The sequence below is a fragment of the Gigantopelta aegis genome, chromosome 7 (assembly GCF_016097555.1).
Source record: "Gigantopelta aegis isolate Gae_Host chromosome 7, Gae_host_genome, whole genome shotgun sequence".
Classification (NCBI taxonomy): domain Eukaryota; kingdom Metazoa; phylum Mollusca; class Gastropoda; order Neomphalida; family Peltospiridae; genus Gigantopelta; species Gigantopelta aegis.
Window position 1 is genome coordinate 42,307,379 of NC_054705.1, and position 10,704 is coordinate 42,318,082.

A 10,704-nucleotide genomic window follows, 5' to 3' on the forward strand; every position below is an offset into this window, starting at 1 on the left:
GGCACACAGACCGATTCTAGACCGATTCAGTATCGGGCAAGTGCTTTACCACTGGGCTACGTTCTACCCCTTTTGCTTATTCAAGGTAGAAGACCACTTATTAAAAGTAGGTTACTTATTCAAAGTACAATGTAAGAGGATACTTATTCACTGTACTTTGGAGGTGCAGATCTCACTCAGGATATAAAAAAATTGTGAGACGTTTTCATTTCCTTGTCAGTAATCAGAAAAACTCATCGGAAACTGATTTATTGTTTGTTTGTAATCATGTTAATAGCAGCTTCCTTTAGAAAAGATGTAATTAATCAGTAACATGTGGCCATAACAGAAAATACAACAGCGGCATTAATTAATATCCAATAAAATTTGCCAGTTGTCGACTTAATCCCACTTAAGTCTGGAGATGCCAAACAAAAGATATATTCTTTAACTGTAGTCTTAGATCAGAGTCTTACGTGGTCAAATGAATCCTGAACATCCACGAGCACTGGATACTTCCTGACAACTAATTTATAATACGACGTCACTAGTATAAAGTGTAAGTATAAAAACACCCACCAGGAAGTAACGTGTCTTTATATTACATGTAATACACAACTAGGAAGTATAGATCATGATACACATTTGCATACACGCAGTATAAATAATATACTGAATATGTAAGATTATCTTTCTCAAATATTTAAAAGACGACATTCTTTTTACTGTGTACATTGGAGCAGCCACGAGTCTTCCCCTCCACTATCGTAAATATTTTCAATACTGAATAAAAGTGCGACTAAAATGTGCACAAGACATTGATCATTTTAATAAGACACAAAAACTAAAAGTATTTGAATTTAAAATAAATTAAAGAAAGCTATATTAATAGTTGCGTTTATTTTGTCATTCAGTATATATATGTGTTTTTTTGCTACAGTTAACCTATCAGCTACACAGATATTTCAGGAATTTAATTCTTATTCTTTTATATAAAAACACGAGAGCTGCCTAGAGCGCAACGTCAGTGATAAAACATCCCACGCTTACTTGGTTGATGAATGAAAGCGATCACTCAGCCTTGAAGACGCGAAAATTACTGAATGAAAAGTTGTGTACATTGAAGCGAGCAAAAGTAAAATTTGTTTTATTTAACGACGCCGCTAGAGCACATTGATTTTTTATCTTATCATCGGCTATTGGACGTCAAACATAGGCTACTCTTTTTACGACAGGCAGCAAGGGATCTTTTATTTGCGCTTCCCACAGGCAGGATAGCACAAACCATGGCCTTTGTTGAACCAGTTATGGATCACTGGTCGGTGCAAGTGGTTTACACCTACCCATTGAGCCTTGCGGAGCACTCACTCAGGGTTTGGAGTCGGTATCTCGATTAAAAATCCCATGCCTCGACTGGAATCCGAACCCAGTACCTACCAGCCTGTAGACCGATGGCCTGCCACGACGCCGGTTTGAAGTGAGCAGTGCTTATATATAGACTATTACATTGGCCAGTGACGTCAAGACGTAAGGAAGACATTCACCGTGAATCTTACAACGTTAAAAGTTTCGTTTGTTTAATGACACCACCAGAGCACATTGATTTATTTTGTTTTGTTTGGTAATTTTGTTATATATTAGAGAGGAAATACACTACATATTTCCATTAGCAGAAAGGAATCTTTTATATTTAGTTTTGTTTTGTTTAATGACTCCACTAGAGCACATTGATTTAGTAACCATCGGCTATTGGATGTCGAAACATTCAGTAGTTTTGATGTATAGTCTTAGAGAGGAAACACGCTAGATTTTTCCATTAGCAGCCAGGGATCTTTTATATGCACCATCCCAGACAGGACAGCACATACCACTGCCTTTGATATACCAGTCGTGGTGCACTGGCTGGAATGAGAAATAGCCCGATGGGCATTTCAGTATTTTACATTATTTTCTCAACCTGCCTACTTTAAGCCACTATATAACAAGTAACGACAACACAAATAGTGGTGTGGTACACTCATTCACCTACTGAACATAATCAGCCTCCTACGCTGTACTTTGAAACATAAATCCTGTGCATGTCTTAGGAGGTCATCCTATACCCTTCACCAAACTGATCAGATTGGGCAATTACCTGCTATTATCACCTTAAGCAGGGTCACATTACCTCTAGTTTATCCAAACCTCTATGTTTAGGCTTGTCTGCTTGTCTGTGATAACAAGTTTTCGGTGCAGGACAAGTAAAATGTTTGAATATCTCTTACTACCCAAACAGTCTCTAATAATGTGAAAAATATTTATCAGTGAGAAATATTCTGCATTGGTGTAACGTACACTATTATTGGACGAGTTGATGCTTACAAACCAACGACATTGTCAATGACAGTTATGTCCTTTTGAATATACGAAATATGGAAATTTATTAATGCAGTAGTCACTCATAATGGGGAAAATATTTTTCATATTTTTATAGTGAGAAATATTCTGCATTAGTGTAACATACACCGTTATTGGACAATTTGACGCTTACAAACCAACGACCTTGTCAATGACAGTTATGTCCTTTGAACACAGGAGATATGGAAATTTATTACCCCAGCAGTCACTCGTAATGGGGAAAATATTTTTCAAATTTTCTGCATTGGTGTAACGTACACTATTAATGGATGATTTGGCACTTACAAACCAATGACCTTGTTGGTACTAAATATGACGTCATATCATGACGTGGCAAACACAAAATAATGCCAAGAAGTTTTCAGTTTGCCTTTACGGCTTTCTGTTTTCAGTGTTAAACGTGTGATAAAATGTTAGTTTAATGCAATTCCGTAGAGATTTTTTTTTAACAGAATATATAGAACTTTGGTTTTTGAAAAATATCTGGGAATGTGATAAAAATTTAAAAGAATAAGCAATACTCAGAACAGAGTGTAAAGTGGCTTTCATAATTTCTATATACGTGTGTGTGTCCATAACCAGAATATTTGGGCTGGACTAGCACATTTTAGATGGAACAAGTAAAAATGGAGTTGGGAGTAGAGCCCAGTTACCACCAGGTGTTAAAGCTGGTACTGACTCAAACCAAAAATGAAAATTTTAATAGTTCAGAGAGGATGTTTACGGCCATCAAAGACGGTGAGTAAGCGATCTTACAAAAACAAAACGTTATGAGAGAAAGAAAGGTTTTATTTAATGATGCACTCAACACATTTTATTTACGGCCATATGGCGTCAGACATATGGTTAAGGACCACACAGATTTTTAGAGGAAACCCGCTCTGTCGCCACTTCATGGGCTAATCTTTCTGATTAGCAGCAAGGGATCTTTTATTTGCGCTTCCCACAGGCAGGATAGCACAAACCATGGCCTTTGTTGAACCAGTTATGGATCACTGGTCGGTGCAAGTGGTTTACACCTACCCATTGAGCCTTGCAGAGTACTCACTCAGGGTTTGGAGTCAGTATCTGGATTAAATATTCCATGCCTCAACTGGGATCCGAACCCAGTACCTACCAGCCTGTTGACCGATGGCCTAACCACGACGCCAGACATTATGAGAGGTGAGATACAAAATTTAAAAAATGCCCATCTAGGACCTCGAAATAAATTGCGAATCATGTCAAGTGTCTTGGTGTTTTCCCCATAATCGGTACTTCATTTGTGAATAATTTTTCGTTCGCAATGAATGTTTTTCACAGTTTTCTCAACACTTACTGTAACTAATAAAAACCCAAATGAAATTTACATTTTTTGTTTATCATGCAGGGTTGTTATATAAAATATAAATATAAACTGATTTTCACTTTCATGACTGATATATGGTACTTTTAATTTTAAAATGTAATTTTTCACCATGTAACCAATTGACGGTTCTCATGATTTTAAAGTTGTGTAACGAACAACGGGCCGGTTCTCGTGAAATATTGTGCCATATGTCATGTTTCTTATGGTGCTAAAAATGCTTACTGACAATATTTTAATTGCATTATCATCTCTCAGGATTTTATCTCATGTGAATTAAATATGATCCATTCATCTGGTATCTAGTACGATCCATTCTGATAGACAACCTATAAACTAGAGTAGTAACTAAATTGATTACGACTGAAAAATACCATGTAACCTCCTAATCAGTTATGCAGACTACAGCCAACCTTGTGTTACCTAACTATTGAACAACTCCCCACGTGAATACCGGTTTTTATTGGTCCGAGAACAAAATGAAATAGCTTCACGATGACCCTCCGCAAGAGACTACAAATGATTACCCAGTTCCCAGAGCACCACCCATCGTGTTAGGTTACACATGGGTGACATTCCTCACATTTCACCACAGTAACAGGTGTATACAGTGTCCGCCATACGTACCTGGCTCATTCAGGTGTCAAGGTATGTGCACACAGGTACAGAGTTTTAAAAAGTTTAAAGTGTACTGGCCAGAAAATGAAAATGTTTTCAATGAGCCATCAGTGTGCATGTGTGAAGTCTTTTCTGTTTTGTTTCTTCTTTTTATTATTATTTTTTTATATTATTATTATTATTGATTGATTGATTGATTTATTTATACTTATTATCTTGATTCCAGTATTTAATCCCTCTTCTATAACCTAGACTAACAGAAACCATAACAGTTTTTTATTATTACATTTATAAACCATAGTGGTATTATTTGTTGTTTTGTTTCCATGATTTGTATAGTTTACATATATTAATATGAAAGTTTACTTAAAATCAAATAATTATGTCATGTACTGGTCACGTGCTGTCCACGACTCATGTTTTGTCCTCAGCATGAGTTGTCTGTCATGTAAATGAGGGACTGGAATAAAAATAAAAAAATAAAAAATTTAAATCCTCTAAATCGGACACCCTCAGGACCAGTTTTAGCCTGGTCTTAAGAGGTATCCGGTTTAGAGAGATTCACTTCTTCACAGATATTTAAAATGGGGCTGCGAAAAACATCCGGTTTTGAGGGAATTCACTGTAGCTACAATAGTTCATAACTACACACACAGTGAACACATGACAGGTAGATAACTTAATGTGGTATGGCAATATGGAATTGAATGCAACTGCAGTCAGCATGATGTATGGGGGGGGGGGGGGGGGGGGGGGGGGGGGGCCTTCTCCAGAAAGAAAATGGGTAAAGTTTAGGGTTAAGAAAATCATACAGTAATGATAAGAGTCATTAATTTTGTCAAAAGGTTAACTTAAAAAAATAAAATCTGCAAAAGATTTTGGGTATGGTGCCATATCCATTTTACCCTCTGGAAGAAACCCTGGTTATGATGTAGTTCCAAAATAGAATATAGGTATGAATTCCTTCCGCTGTCACATGAGTAACAAGCTAGGCATAACTGATCAAAAAGATAACGTGGAAGAAACCAAGACACTGAAAGCGGAAGAGCACGTTGGTAAATAAGGCTGCACATTCCTCTACCATATTAATAAACACTGATCACTGCCAGTTATGTCATGATGAGGACAAGACCGAGAAATCAGGCTAATGTCAGACAGAACTGGGAAGTGTTTCGCATGATCAGGATTCACCGTACCAAACATTTTAAAGATCGAAGCACTATCAGAAACACTGCAGCACTCGAAATAATGGGCTGCGAAAAGTTTAAAGCATTTTTGTTCAGTATTAAGTCGCAATTTGATACACAAGTTTCTCAGAGATCGCTACACAATTTTAAAAATATTAATAGCAGTTAAATTTTTAGTTGACCAGAAATATCGCTAATCAAAGTTTGTTTGTTTTGTTTAATGATACCACAAGAGTATATTCATTTATTAATCATTGGCTATTAGATATCAAACATTTGGTAATTTTGACATACAGTCTTAGAGAGGAAACCTACTATATTTTTCTATTAGTAGCAAGGGATCTTTTACATGCACCATCCTACACAGGATAGTACATACCACGGTATTTGATATACAAGTTGTAGAGCACTGGCTGGAATGAGAAACAGCCCATTTGGTCCACAGACGGTGATTGATCCCGAACCGACTGTGCACCAAGCGAGCGCTTTACCACTGGACTATGTCCCACCCCCTTTTCCATTAGTAGCAAGGGATTGTTTATATGCACCATCTCAGAGACAGGATAGTACATACCACGGCATTTGATATACAAGTCGTAGAGCACTGGCTGGAATGAGAAACAGCCCAATTGGTACACTGCCGGGGATCGATCCGAAACCGACCATGCATCAAGTGAGTGCTTTACCACTGGGCTACGCCCCACCCCAGCCAGTTTAAAACACAATATCGGAAACACTGCAGGACTTGAAATGATGGCACGCGAAAAGTTTAAAGCATTCCATTTGTTAGACCTAGCAGGTGAAAAAAAGTAGTTGACACACTGTTTGAACAGCATTGCGTCGCAACTCACCACACAAGTTTCAGAGATTGCTACACAATTTTAAAACATTATACAGTAACTGATTTTCAGTTTCACCAATCAAGAGTTTAAAAACAAAATGTTCCACGAAAAGGTCTGCTAAAATTACAAAACAAATTGCAGGTCTATTTCAAAGAGACAGATAGTAACCCAACCTACCACTCACCCTGTCTGTGCTGACTGTATCATTTCCAGTTGCCAGCTGGGCTTTATTTCTTTTGGCCTGCTATTTTGAACAAAATAACAATAGGCCATATTTTACATCCTATTTCAAGGTGTGCACTGTCATGGCAGCTTACATAGACAAAAAAGGGTTACCTGAATGTATATTGCATACCCCACAAATGGTTAAAATGAAAATTTTCAATTCTCAAAGGCCTGACCATATTTATATAAACCTTTATTATAGCTGGGGTTGTGTTCATCTTTTTGTATTGCCAAATTATAAATATATGTTACATTCTGTGAATGTTTAGATTTGTGACTTTAAGGTACATTATGTCTCAGGTTTGTAGGAACAATATCTGGAGGGGGGGGGCACAATCTCTAATGGGGGGTTCACAGCTTCTAGTAGAGGTGGGGGAACAGTAATATTTTTACCTCTTTTTATAAAGGATCTAGACAAAAACAATTATGTCATAATGTGGGGGGATGGAAGGGGCACACACAGTCTATGGTTGCAAAGACTATACAGTTAAAAGGTTATTTTAACCTGAGAGGCAAGATATACACCTACATATACCAGGCATATTATCACGTACCACATACTGCATAGATATGGATGCACCTGAGAAACGAGGAACACTCATGTATGTACACTGTACAAAAACAAGATTGTTTTTACGTCTTTGTTGGCACAGACCCACAGGCACACTTCAGGTGTTTCCGTAATGTCAAAACAAGGGTGGGCCTATCTGCATGTGTGTGTTAAGTCAGAACAGAATTTGACCCTGACCTTGATACAAATGGGAAAAAGGAAAGGAATATTTAATACTGACAATACTTCAGAGTTCAGTATGTACATGTATAGTGATTGCAGGATAAAAAGCATAATACAGTCCATCCAGTAGCTGAAAGGAAGAAATATTTTCATTAAAGATGTCACCTTATTTTAATTACATGGTGACGTATAGATGGTTCAGGACCACACATGTATGAAAAGAAAGACGAAACCTGCTACCACCACATTTAGCGACTCTTTTTGATTAACAGCAAAATATCTTTTATAAATGCACTATCACACAAAGGACCTCTGGTTGGAATAAGAAATAACCCAATGGGGCCCCAATGACTGGAGATCAAGCCTAGACCAACAGTGCAACAGACGAATACTTTACCTTCTGTGGTTGAGTGCTTTTCAGAGGGTAGTGGGTCATGGGTCATATGATCAATGACATACCACAATTTATAGGCAATGTAGCTACACACACACACACCCCAATAAAAAAATCCTGGCTACACCAGTGTGTCCAATTGGATCCATCAGGTTATTTCTCATTCCAACCATGTAGCACACAACTCTAAAATAACGCAAACGTCCAGTTGGTTACATAATGAACTTTTACATTTTAAAATTTAAAATCAGGACCTGCAGTCTTTCTTTATTCAAGCTATAGTTGATCATGCTTTAGATTTGGAGTGTGCAGTGTCTTTGAAAATGGACCTGTCAGGATAGTCGGGGGGGGGGGGGGGGGGGGGGGGGGGGGGGGGGGGGGGGGGGGGGGGGGGGGGGGGGGGGGGGGGGGGGGGGGGGGGGGTAAATGTAATGGCCCAAAGAGACCTCAAATAGTTTAAGATCAGGTGTTCAAATATGGCATTTCCAGCATTCTAAGCATAATAGCAGATAAAATTGGGTGGGCCATATTTTTCTTTTAAAGTTCCAAAACACTTTTATGTCAAACTTGTTATTGACAAAAAAAAAACATTTTGTTAGAACAAGGTATTTCATATCAATTGATGCTGTTCATATATATCATTTACAAAAAATTAAATTCACACCAACAAATAATCAGTTGCATGTTCTAAAATTAACAGTTCCAAACTTCAGAAGATAACTAATTTCAATACACATCTGAAGTAACTGAATAGATTATAAATGCAAATGTAATTCACGTAATTAAACAATTTGTTACCTAAGCAGTGGTCAAAATAATACTGTACCAACCAGAAGATTTTTTTCGCCTGCCATCACTTCAGATCAGCAGCTATGAATATGATTGAAATATAATCATGGTCAGGTCGTTTTCTTTGGGCTGGCATAATTGCAACCAATTTCGACCCCTGCTGAGTAACATATATTCACATGTTCAAACTAACTTCTGGTTAAATGTCCCTAAAATGTTGTACGTTTCCCCTGTATAGTTTAAATTAATAGTTTTTTAAAGCTAACTTAGCTTTGTAAAGCTATCTTAGTACTGTGAGATCATGAAGCTATCTTAGCAGTGCTAGGAGATTGTAAAACCATAAGCTATAACATCACCATGACAACCTATCATAATGCTAAAATAACTTCGAAAATATGGTCCCAGGTATTGACATAACTATTATAATTTAAACGCATAACAACTTGAGAAGCAAAATGTCTACTACTCTTTGAATATATATATCTTTAAATACTCAAAACAATATATATTATGTAACATGTAAACAAATGTTAAACTGACTGATTTCAACATACTCAGATACTGACTGAATCCTTTACCAGAAGTAGCATCTTCAAACAAATATCCTTGTCCATCTCAAACAAACGTACAAAATACCTCAGTCTCAGAGTAAATACACCTGGTATACGAACAGAGCAAGAAACATTTAACAGAGAATAAAACATATGCCGCCCAGGCCTTATTCCTATAAATTTATTCGGCGATTTCTCACTTTGACATTCACGGATTCACGTGATTTCAGCGTATGGTGTGTGAATCTTATCAACCAATAACGCTTCAAAATGGATGGGATCAATCACAAATATAATGGCAACGAATGGTGAAATATGTTATTTATGTTGTACTCACCAGTATAATTCTGCACATTGATTGTAACCGATTCTATGAACTCGCCCAGTGAGCGAGAGGTCTGCAAACCTGACAAGGATATTCTCTGTCGGGTCAAAATGGCCGCAGTGTATTCGTGACGTCACGAGACAAGGAATGTGTTTCGGTAAACCCGTAGGCCAAGCCAATTAATTATTTGGTTAAACTTAAACATGATTGTTTATTGAAATGTGCACTGTTTATGTAGTTGTACTTGACATTAAAATGAGTACATGTACTGAATTGAAATTTTATGCATTTTAAATGTTTAAAATAATGTAAAATATGATAATACCTGAAAATTCAAGTTGCAATCTCGTTTTCAGATCTCTTCTAAAATTTTAAGTAAAAACAGTTCTGCGTTTACTAACGTTTAAAACACGAACACAATTACAGTTTTAGTAAACTTGTATGTTTTCGAAATTATGGGTATATGGTACCGTCACTACGTTTGTATTTACTGCCCTATGGTCATAGAACTGAAACTGGGTCGGGTGTGGGGGATGTCGTTAAATGGGACGTAGCCCTGCGGCAAGGCGCTCGCCTAATGCGCGGTCGGTCTAGGATCGATCCCCATTCGGCTGTTTCTCCTTCCAGCCAGTGTCCCATGAATGGTATGTTAAAGGCTGTTCTATGTCATGTGCTATCCTGTCTGTAAGATGGTGCATATGAAAGATTATTTTCTACTAATGTAGCGGATTTCCTCTCTATGACTTTATGTCAGAATTAGGCTACCAAATGTTTGACATCCAATAGCCGATAATTAATAAATGAATGTGTTTTAGTGATGTCGTTAAACAATTTTTAACATAGGCAGCACCGCGTGATCGTCCATGCATAGATTTCCACAAACAGGACAAGGACATACTACAGCTTGTGATATATTATATCAAAATTCAGTGGGAGGTGGAGAGTAGAGGCGGAATCGATCTAATAGTCCGTTGCAAGGGGGTGGTCGTGGCGGGACATAGCCCAGGGGTAAAGTGCGGTCGGTCTAGGATCGATCCCCTTTGGTGGCCCATTTGGCTATTTTTCGTTCTTGCCAGTGCGCCATGACTCGTCGTGGTATGTGCTATCCTGTCTGTGGAATGGTGCATATAAAATATTCCTTGCTACTAATAGAAAAATGTGGCGAGTTTCCTCTGTAAGACGTACTATATGTTAGAATTACCAAATGTTTGACATCCAGTAGCCGATGATAAATAAATCAATGTGTTCTAGTGGTATCGTTAAACAAAATAAATTTGTTAGATCTGAAGGGTTTTCCCCAGATGCATATACAAGCGTAG

At 37.6% G+C, this 10,704-nt stretch overlaps 1 protein-coding gene across 3 annotated transcripts in view; it reads right to left on the reverse strand.

The window, feature by feature from the left end:
- The window catches only part of LOC121377262 (protein tyrosine phosphatase type IVA 1-like), a 68,936-nt gene extending 59,094 nt beyond the window's left edge, over window positions 1-9,842 (reverse strand). Inside the window, exon 1 of one of the 3 annotated variants that reach the window (XM_041505190.1) lies at window positions 9,711-9,842. The gene's annotated coding sequence lies outside the window, so the exon portion shown is untranslated. Of the gene's footprint in view, window positions 1-9,397; window positions 9,540-9,710 lie in introns of those variants that run through there. The other 2 variants (XM_041505188.1, XM_041505189.1) reach the window with 2 other exon arrangements.
- Between the last annotated feature and the right edge of the window lie 862 nt (window positions 9,843-10,704).